The following is a 9,072-nucleotide window of genomic DNA, read 5'->3' on the forward strand; positions in this document are numbered from 1 at the left end:
CCGCCCGGTGCTCCCGCCCGGCTCCCTGCAGGGGGACATCGCTCCCCAAATCCTCCAGCGGAAAGCCAGCGCCCGGGAGCAGGTTGTTGTCCGTCCGCCGTGACAGGTAGCAGCGCTGAGCTTCCACCGCGTCACTCTGCAACCAGTACATTACAGATGGATTCGTCGGCGCGGGATGTAGCTCATCAGCTACACTACAATTTGTATCAGGCTGTTGAGGATCCAAAAATCCTATCAAACCGACCCAAGGGTGGCTCCGACCTCTGCATTTCCCCTCCCCCTTTTCTTCTCTGTGTTCGTTTCCCCGTTCTTCTGCGCACATACCTTTCAGCTCTGTGACCGTAACAGTCAATTACACAAACTGTTCTAGCTGCAGTTAGCTGAAATACGCCTCAGAGAGAGTTATCTTTCACTGTAAGGAACTGTAAGAATGCCTTAGTTTTGTGCCTGCAGCTCCAGAAAAAGTGAGCACATATATTTAGGCGATATTATTTTCACACTCTGACGTCTCTTACTTCTAGGAAAATTCTGACAAAAAAACCCACAAGAAGAAAAAAAATAAAAAAATCCTTTACACTGTTTCAGGAAAACACTATGTTCTGTTACGCACAGCTAGAATTTTGCTAGAGCCCAGTCCTGTGATCAGAAGCTTCTGCCATGATGTGTGGTTTTGTTTTTTTAATTTTAACACACCAGTTGACATTATTGCCTCTGATAAGCATTATGAACAAAGGAACTCAGTTATGCATGCCTGTGATCCTTACTTCATACAACTGGCAAGAGCTGTCCCTCAGCTAAGGCTTCTTACTGTGGAGACAGTGTGGATGAAGGGGTAAAAAGGAACAGCAATGCTCCTAATAACAATGCAACCAAGCATCACAGGTGAGGCATGCTGGAAGGCCCACAGATTTAGATGCGTGTTACACTCTGAAAATAATCAGGAAAAGCAGTAGAAGAAAGCATAGTTTCTCAGGTGATTTGCTTTCCAAAATCCTTCTTTGCTGACCACCTCTACCTCTTTTTCTACCAGTTTTTAATGACAGTGATTCACACTCCACCTTCCACTTAAATGTTCTCATGCCTGCAAATATTGATGCACTGGAAACACAATAGATGCTGGAACAGAATGGAGGCAAAAGGGTATATGAGAGTACTGGAGGTGGGAAAGAGATTATAGACATTCCCGGGAGGTCCATTAGTGTGTTCCTCCCAGGATTAGAGTTGCAGAATTTGTGAGAAACAAAAAATACTTATTTTTCCGCTTCTGTGTCAGTACATATGTGTGCCTGAGTGACTGTGGAGTGACATCAGCAGAAACACACGTCACCTTGCACCTAGTACTACATTTCAGGTGGGGTTTCAGCCAGCAGAACAAATTGGCAGTAATAAATTAAAAGGAATGGGCCAGAAGACCTTTTCTTGGGGAAAAAATACTTAGGTAATGGTAAATTTTGTGAGGAGCCTTTCTGTATAGTCTTCTCTGCTCCCACTTTGCTCATTTGCCTGCTTTTCAGGGAACACTTGACTTTCATCCTTAAAGACTTATTTCTTTAGAACAGCTTCCGTTAGGCCCAGAAGACTGAGGGAGAAAAGTCACAAGTGATTTTGGGGCAGTGGCACCGTTCATACAACAGCCTGTCATCCCTGACCACTCATTCTTACCACAGTGCTGTCTCCTGCTGTGTGCTAGTATAAGGGATACTGATCTGGCTGAAAAATAAACCTCTTCTTATGATAGATTATTTCTTATCTAGACGGCTTCCTCTCTTCAGTTCCCCATGCCAAATGACTGTGTCGGCACGGCAGGGAGGGGTCTGGAGAGCAGATACGAACATCTGGGGGCACATCCGCTCATGCTGTAACCTAACTGCAACCTGAAATGCTCAGAAGAAATAATTACTTCTGAAATTATTCAGCCTGTACAATAAGAGAACAATATTTTATAATTGGAAAAAATCATTGTATCCAAGTAGGGGAGATTTAGACTAGGTATAAGGAAGAAATTCTTTATCATGAAAGTGGTGAAACACTGGAGTGGGTTGCCCAGAGAGGTGGTAAGTGCCCCGTCCCCGGACACATTCAAGGCCAGGTGGGATGGGGCTCTGAGCAACCTGACTGAGTTGGGGATGTCCCTGCTCAGTGCAGAGGGGGTGGACTAGATGACCTTTAAGGGTCCCTTCCAACCCAAACCATTCCATGATTCCACGGTTCTATGACTCAGCCCAGCCATGCAGATCCACATATCTTCTGTTGCCAGAGCAGCCTTCCCCTCCGCCATCCATTCTAACAGCTTTCACAGCACTGAGCATTTGTGCAAGGGAATGGAGCCAATGTTTTCTTCTGCTTTGCCTGAGATCAGGTACAGCTCCTGCTTTTGGTGAACATGAGCGCTAGAAGCAGGACAAGCTAGCCGGGTTGATGTTTAGATGCTTGCACAACACGGAAAGCAGCAGAGCAGAAATTCATGGTCTTGGGGGCTGCTGAATTGAGAAGCCTGGTTTCTTGCTGGGCTGTGTGGTTTGTGCCCTATGCATTGCTGTCAAAATATCTGCTGTCTCATGTTCCCTGTTCCGCACACACACATCCCCCCCGCCAATTCCTTAGCTTTCCTCCCACACAGTAGTCCTAACTGCTTCACGTTTTTACCAGAAGGCAAGGGCACGAGGGTGTGCATACTCTTGTTGATTTTGAGGTACATGTGCTGATTACCCAGCCCACAAGCCAAACATACTGGTTCTTGTTCAGTGTATGTTGAAGACTTTTATTCAGTGGGATGGAGGTCGGGGTCTCTCTGCCCTATAAGAGATTGCATGAAGCAGCAAACATATTCAAGACTTACCTCCTTCAGCTATTTGCAATGAAATTTGACGACTGTGTTCAAAATCTCTTAGGGATAGGGAGGAAGCTGTGAAAAGCCAGGAAAAAAAAAAGAAGGAAAAAGAGAAAAAAAGAAGAAGGAGGGTAAAAAAAAAGATTTTGTAAGCCTGGTGCCCTTAGGAAAAAATCCAAAGTGATTTCATTCTAGCAGGAAGAGTTAATAACATGTTTAGCACAACATGTCACACCACTATGTGTATAACCTGGTCATCTGTAAAGGCTGTGCCTCTTCTACAAACACTTTGGGAAGTTCTCCAGTGCAGTGTTGGTATTATTCCTTTACGATCAGCTACCATATGATAAAAATTAACTGGTTATTCCTGTACCATCAGCTGCACAATAGGTATCTCCTTGTAGGTATCTGCTGTTCACTTCAAAAGCTACCTTTTGAAATATTTTTCTTCCCTTGCTATGTATTTATGGGGGAAAAATCACAGAGTAAATCAATAAATATTTCCTGCTTGCATTCTGCTTTTTAAGAAGCAGCAGACATTTCTGATGGCTGTTTTGAATAGGAATATTGATGATAACCAAATTACATACAGAGGTTTTCTCTGTTTTTCTTTTAGACTCAGTATTGACCACTGTGGACAAAAAGCTCCTATGTCAGAGCTACTGTGTTTGACTTTAGACAATGGTAGTGAGATGAAATACAGCTCCAAAGGGGATGAATTCATGCCAGCTTGGCTGTCTAGGGTACATTAATGTTCTCTGAAAAGGCTGAAATATTTTGATCTCCTTTTCATCCTGGGCTGTGCATTTGGTTATCTATTTCCCAGGCCTTCCCTCTGTACAGCTTTCTATATACAACTGCATTCTGGACTTCTCAGGCTTATACCTAACTAATTCATCTTGTAAATACATGATTGAATCCTGTTTGTTCCTGTAATCTCTTCTATCTAAGCTGCACGCATCCAAAGACGACAGAAACACACTTATTGCTAATTGTGGTCCAGTTCTTTTCGGAGAGTGTTGCACGTAGACAGGCATGCAAAGCTTTCCTATGCTTCCTTCGCTTCTCTGATCAAATCCTTAGGTAGGGCTGTTCATAGCAAAACAATGACAGCATGAGCTAATGTGGCGGTGTGTTAAATGTTGGTGGAATTTCAGAAGGACCACAAGTGAGATTGCACTCAGAGAAATGGGTGTATCTTAATCAGTTTAGTTGTATATGCTCTGGTCATCCAACTTCCTACCTGTCTTGCTCCAACATTCTGGCTCTTGCAGACCACAAACCAAATATTTCAGAGAGAGGGACAAAGGTTTTAATTCAGAAATAGAGTTAAGCGTCTCTCCAAACTATGTGTTAAAATACATTGGCTTTCAGTTACTTGCTCTGTGTTGCAACATAGATGGACCGCGTACTTTCTACAGATGCTAGGACAAAGAACAGGGTAAAGAGGCAAGCCACAAGATTTCCAAACTGAGGGTCAGACAGGAATTATCCCCCAGGGGCTGCTGGAAAGCTTTTAATTTTCCCTTGCAGGATGGCGTATTCTGTGTGGTCGCTGGGCACATTTCTCTAACAAATTCTGTGCCTGTGTGAGAAACACGGAGCACCGGTAATTTCTTTGCTGTCTTTCACTGCATATTTTAGGTGTGCACTTCTGGAACTGAAGGCCTGCTACTGGCACAAGAGAAATGGCCTGTCTAGCTGGAAAGTTTGGGTACCACTCATACAAGGTTTTAACTACACAAAGGCTTTCAGGAAAACTGTATCAAATTATGACTATTTTAAAACTGCTTCAAATCTCTGAATTTAAGAGGTTTTAATTCAGTTTAGCTGAATGGTCTTTTTGGAACTGAAAGAAGTAAAATAGATTCTAACATTTTTTTCATTCTACATAATAGTCTCTGTACAGGATGTAACACAGAGACTGAATATTTCACTTTTAGTTCATATTTTTGATTCATTCAGATTAATTTTTTTTGAATGTTCAAGTTTAGACAAGTCCAGGAGGCCAATTAGGGGCACCGGCCCTACTTGAAGAAGGACATAAAAGTCTCTGACCAGTCCATGATCTAGAAGGATAACCTGCTATAATTACTAGTCATACATTGGCTAGTATAAAGATGCAAGTGATTTCTCTAGAGTCTATTTTGTAAATTCTGTGATTTTCGCTGCTGATAACTAATGAATATTTTCAGATAATTCTCATTTTCCTTTTCCAATCTCACACTGCAACAGTATAGAGCTTACTAAAATACAAATCCATTTCTGAAAAGCAGCTCTTTAAAATTTAAGCACACCTACTAGTATAGACAGTGGACGCAGGCTCATTTTGAGGAAACTCTTCATAGCACTGTTCCCAGAACCATTTGCGCACAGGAACCCTCCATGCACAGACAGCAAATTAAGGGGGTGTCCTGCCCAGCAACAAAAAAAGAAAGAAAACACTCAAGCTCCCGCTGCATTTGCTGGGCTTTTTATTTCTCCTGATTGCTATTGCGACTGGGCAGTGAGGCAGCAAGGCAATAGCTGTTGATCCCTGCCGAGAATTCTCAGTCCAGGTTACTCCCCAACTGAGGTCTTTCATTACTTCTTTCTTTAGACTGCATGCCACGATGTTCTGGGTGTCAGGAGAGTCAGCAAGAGAGTGAGAGAGCACTCTTCTTCTCTATCGTCTTGACTCCTAATTGAGCTGCTTCCAGTATTTACCTTTTTGTATCTCCAGGGCTGTCTGGTTCTTCAGGCATTTCCAGTGTGAGTGGTGTGGGCAAACAGTCTTTGGTTTATTACAGAAGATTGTATTTATGACTTACTGAGTCATGCAGAAGCTACTGTTGTAACTATATTGTTAGATCATATGCAAAGCTCTTATTTGGAAAAAGTATGGGGGACCATCCTGGTGAGTTACCAAACAGGAAGGGGAAGTAGGTAAGGCATGTTTCACTATGCGATCTGATCTAGTAGGCTCTGAGCGTATGTGCAAATGACCACAGGACACACTAAGGGTTGTCTTTCATACCTGCTCTTCCGTGGTAACTGGCACTGGGTTATGATCAAGTAACTGCTGTGGTTCCATTTTACAACCTAGCAAATGAAAGGCTGACTTGTGTGCTGACAGAAAAAGATAATTTTTCCATGGAATTATTTATGGCAAGGGCTTTGCTCTATTTCAGTTTGGGGTCTGGTTAGCTCTTTTAGGGCAGTTAAGTCTGCTGTGAGTGTTGTGGATACTATTTTGCTTTGCCCATTCACAGTGGTTGCCTGAAGGTGGCATTCTTCTAGCTTATTATCTTGGGCTAGCTGCTTCTGTGAGGCCCAAGTCCTCAGGTCCGGTCTGACCTCTTTCCTTGTGCATGCAGCTTGCCATCCCCTTCTCCATCTGCCACTGACAGCATCAGGAGCTGACTTGCCGAAGCTCTTCTGTTCCTGTCTTTGGGATAAATCTCAGCAGACTCCAACCTTTCTGGTAAAAGAGGATTTCTCTCTGCCCTCCAGGGCAGAGCCTTCTGCTGGCCATGATCGCAGAGCGAGTTTCAGTAACAGGTTTTAGAGAGATCAACTATCACCACCATCTCCCATATGGCCTTTCCTCTTGGAAGCAGCACAGTTCTCCTGGATGAAAGATCATTTTAGATACTGTCCTGGGTGTGCCAAACTTCCAAATTTAACTACGTATCTTCATGCTGCCAGTCCAGACACATCTGGGTAATGCAACACTGTGTCTCAACATTCTGCCTTACCGAAGAGGATGCATTTCAAGGCAGTGTGCCGGGCTTTCATAACAAACTTTGGTGTATGCTACCACTACTCTTACAACTTGAGGGAGACATGATATTTGAGGTTTTGTAGGTGCTTTTGATTTGGGAAAGATATTAACTGGTAATGGGTGATGCTCAGCACAGCCTTGGCCAACAAGGCTGTGCAAGTCTTGTTTACACAAGGAGAATCAGTCAATCTGAGAGTCCTTTTGTGGTCACAGCCTTAGCACACTAACACTACAAGCTTAAAATTGTCTCCTCTGTAGGCTGTTCCTTACACAACTTTATTTAAAAACCATTACCCCTTGTCCTAACGCAGCTGGCCCTACTAAAAAGGTTTTCCCCCTCTTTCCTATAGGCCCCCTTTAGGTACTGAAAGGCCGCAATCAGGTCTCCCCGCAGCCTTCTTTTCTCTAGACTGAACAAGCCCAACTCTCAGTTCATCTCTGGGTCTTTGGTGTGTTTCTTCATAACACTCTCCCCTCTGCTCATGCTAAAACAAGTTCTTTCCAAGAAAGTGTCTGCTCAGTCATTCAAATTCTTAAGTAGCTGTAGTTTTGAATGGAGTACAGGCTTAACTCTCTCTTACAGCCCTTGCAAGTGAAGGATTGTGGCTGAACCTGCCAGTTTCAAGAAAAAGCAACCCTACCTGTAACATTCCTAGTAGACTAAATAAATTGCGAATTGCTGCAGGATATCCTCTGCAGTTCCACTTGGGCAACATGAGATTGCCAGACTCTGCCAGTTTCCTCACAAAAGTATCTCACGTATTAATAGTCCCTCTCATTCTCTCCTTGCTTGAATTTTTTCCTACATCTGCTGTATTGTCTGTGCATAACAACTCACAAGGACATAACAGTTAATCTATGAATACCACTTAGGGGAACGGCACATTCCTTCTACTGGAGGGGAACAAGCTCTGAGTGCTCAGAGGAAATGACTGCCAGGAGTTATATAAAATCAGAGTGGTAATGGAGGGGAGAAGGAGGGCAATCTTTGTGTCTTGAGTTGGCAGGCTGCGTGGAAAGCCACCCAGGTATCTTGAAGCACAGTCATCTCTTTTATAGCACTACAATCTGGCTGGCTGCGAGAACTTTCCCTTTTAAACCCTGTTTTAGGGCAGGCCCAAACACTATGTGATATGCAGTGTATAAAAGAGCAGCTCAAAATCAGTCTGAATGCTTATGTAAAGCATGGTAATGAACACCGATGCGGAAGAGAACATAGAAAATAGGAGGGTGCTTTGCAGGAAATGGGTTTTTCTTACCCTGTGGAGGAAATGCCAAGGCGCATAGAGAAAAAAGACACAGACACAAAATAAAATAAAAGGTTCTGACTGTCCTCATTTCAGTTACAGTTTTGCTGTGATGATGTAAAGCTAGTCTGCACGGGATCAACACCTGAAAAAAAGTACGCAGAGAGAAGAAAAAACAAATATAAACCAAAGGCAGAGAAAACACAAGGACTGAAAGGTATGCTGACTTGACCCGATTTGTAGTACATTCGATTCAACAAAAAAGCTCCTTTTGGTTTCAAACATTTTGGTCAAGGATTGGCTGCATTGATAATCAACGGCTTACCAACTGTTTCTGACTCAGCTAAGCGATCTCCAGCTGCAAGGAAATGCTGTGGGCAGAAAGTGCATTAGAAAATGTTTGGGTTTTTTAACTAGGAGAGGTTTGAATGCAGCTTTTTTAAAAAATCCCTGGAGGTACTCACCTTTCCAGTTCTGTTATGTGAAGTTTGTTTGATGCTGCTGTACTGTATAGGCACAGACTTCAACCACCCTGGTCAACTTCCCCGTCCCAGCTGCTCTCGCATTTGCTCATGAAGCTGCAGCAGCTCACTGCCTGACAAGCTCGTTCTGGCAGCTGCAGGGGGAAAAAAAAAAAAAGGAAAAAAAAAAAGTAATCGAGGAAGCTTTGTTTTTCCTCCAGGAACTCAGACGTTCATTCAGCCTGAGGTCTTGTGGAGCATTACTAGGCTTGGCTATTGCTCTTGGGCATAGCAGCCTGTTATATTGTGAATTGCAGCGTGGGGACCGTACCTTTTTTGGCATTTCACGGTGGAGATAGCGGCTGTGGAGCTGGGGCGGGAAGAGAACCCCAGCGCCTGCACAGAAAGCTTGCAGCTGCTTGAGGGATACAAATCCACTTTAAGCCGGTAAATGAAGCAGGAACCCTGTCGGCCTGATGGTGTTTGCAGGCGTTTTCGTGATTTTCTACAAAGATGGGCAGAGACGAAGAGACTAAACCTAAAGTGTCAAAATTTTGCTTAGCTTGCGTTATCTAAAATAGTACTTCGATCGTAGCTGAAGGTAGGCCTGCGTGGTATATGTATTTTTGTGTATTTTACATACGTAAATGTTACCCGCATTACCGAAGTTTACATGCCCCTTACATATACCCACGCAGCACCGCGCGGGAACGCGGGCAGGGGGGTGTCGGTGGGGGACTGCCCCTCCGGGGAACGGGGCTGCCGCCCCAG

Source organism: Egretta garzetta, unplaced genomic scaffold (genome assembly GCF_000687185.1).
Source record: "Egretta garzetta isolate BGI_Z169 unplaced genomic scaffold, ASM68718v1 scaffold559, whole genome shotgun sequence".
Classification (NCBI taxonomy): Eukaryota; Metazoa; Chordata; class Aves; order Pelecaniformes; family Ardeidae; genus Egretta; species Egretta garzetta.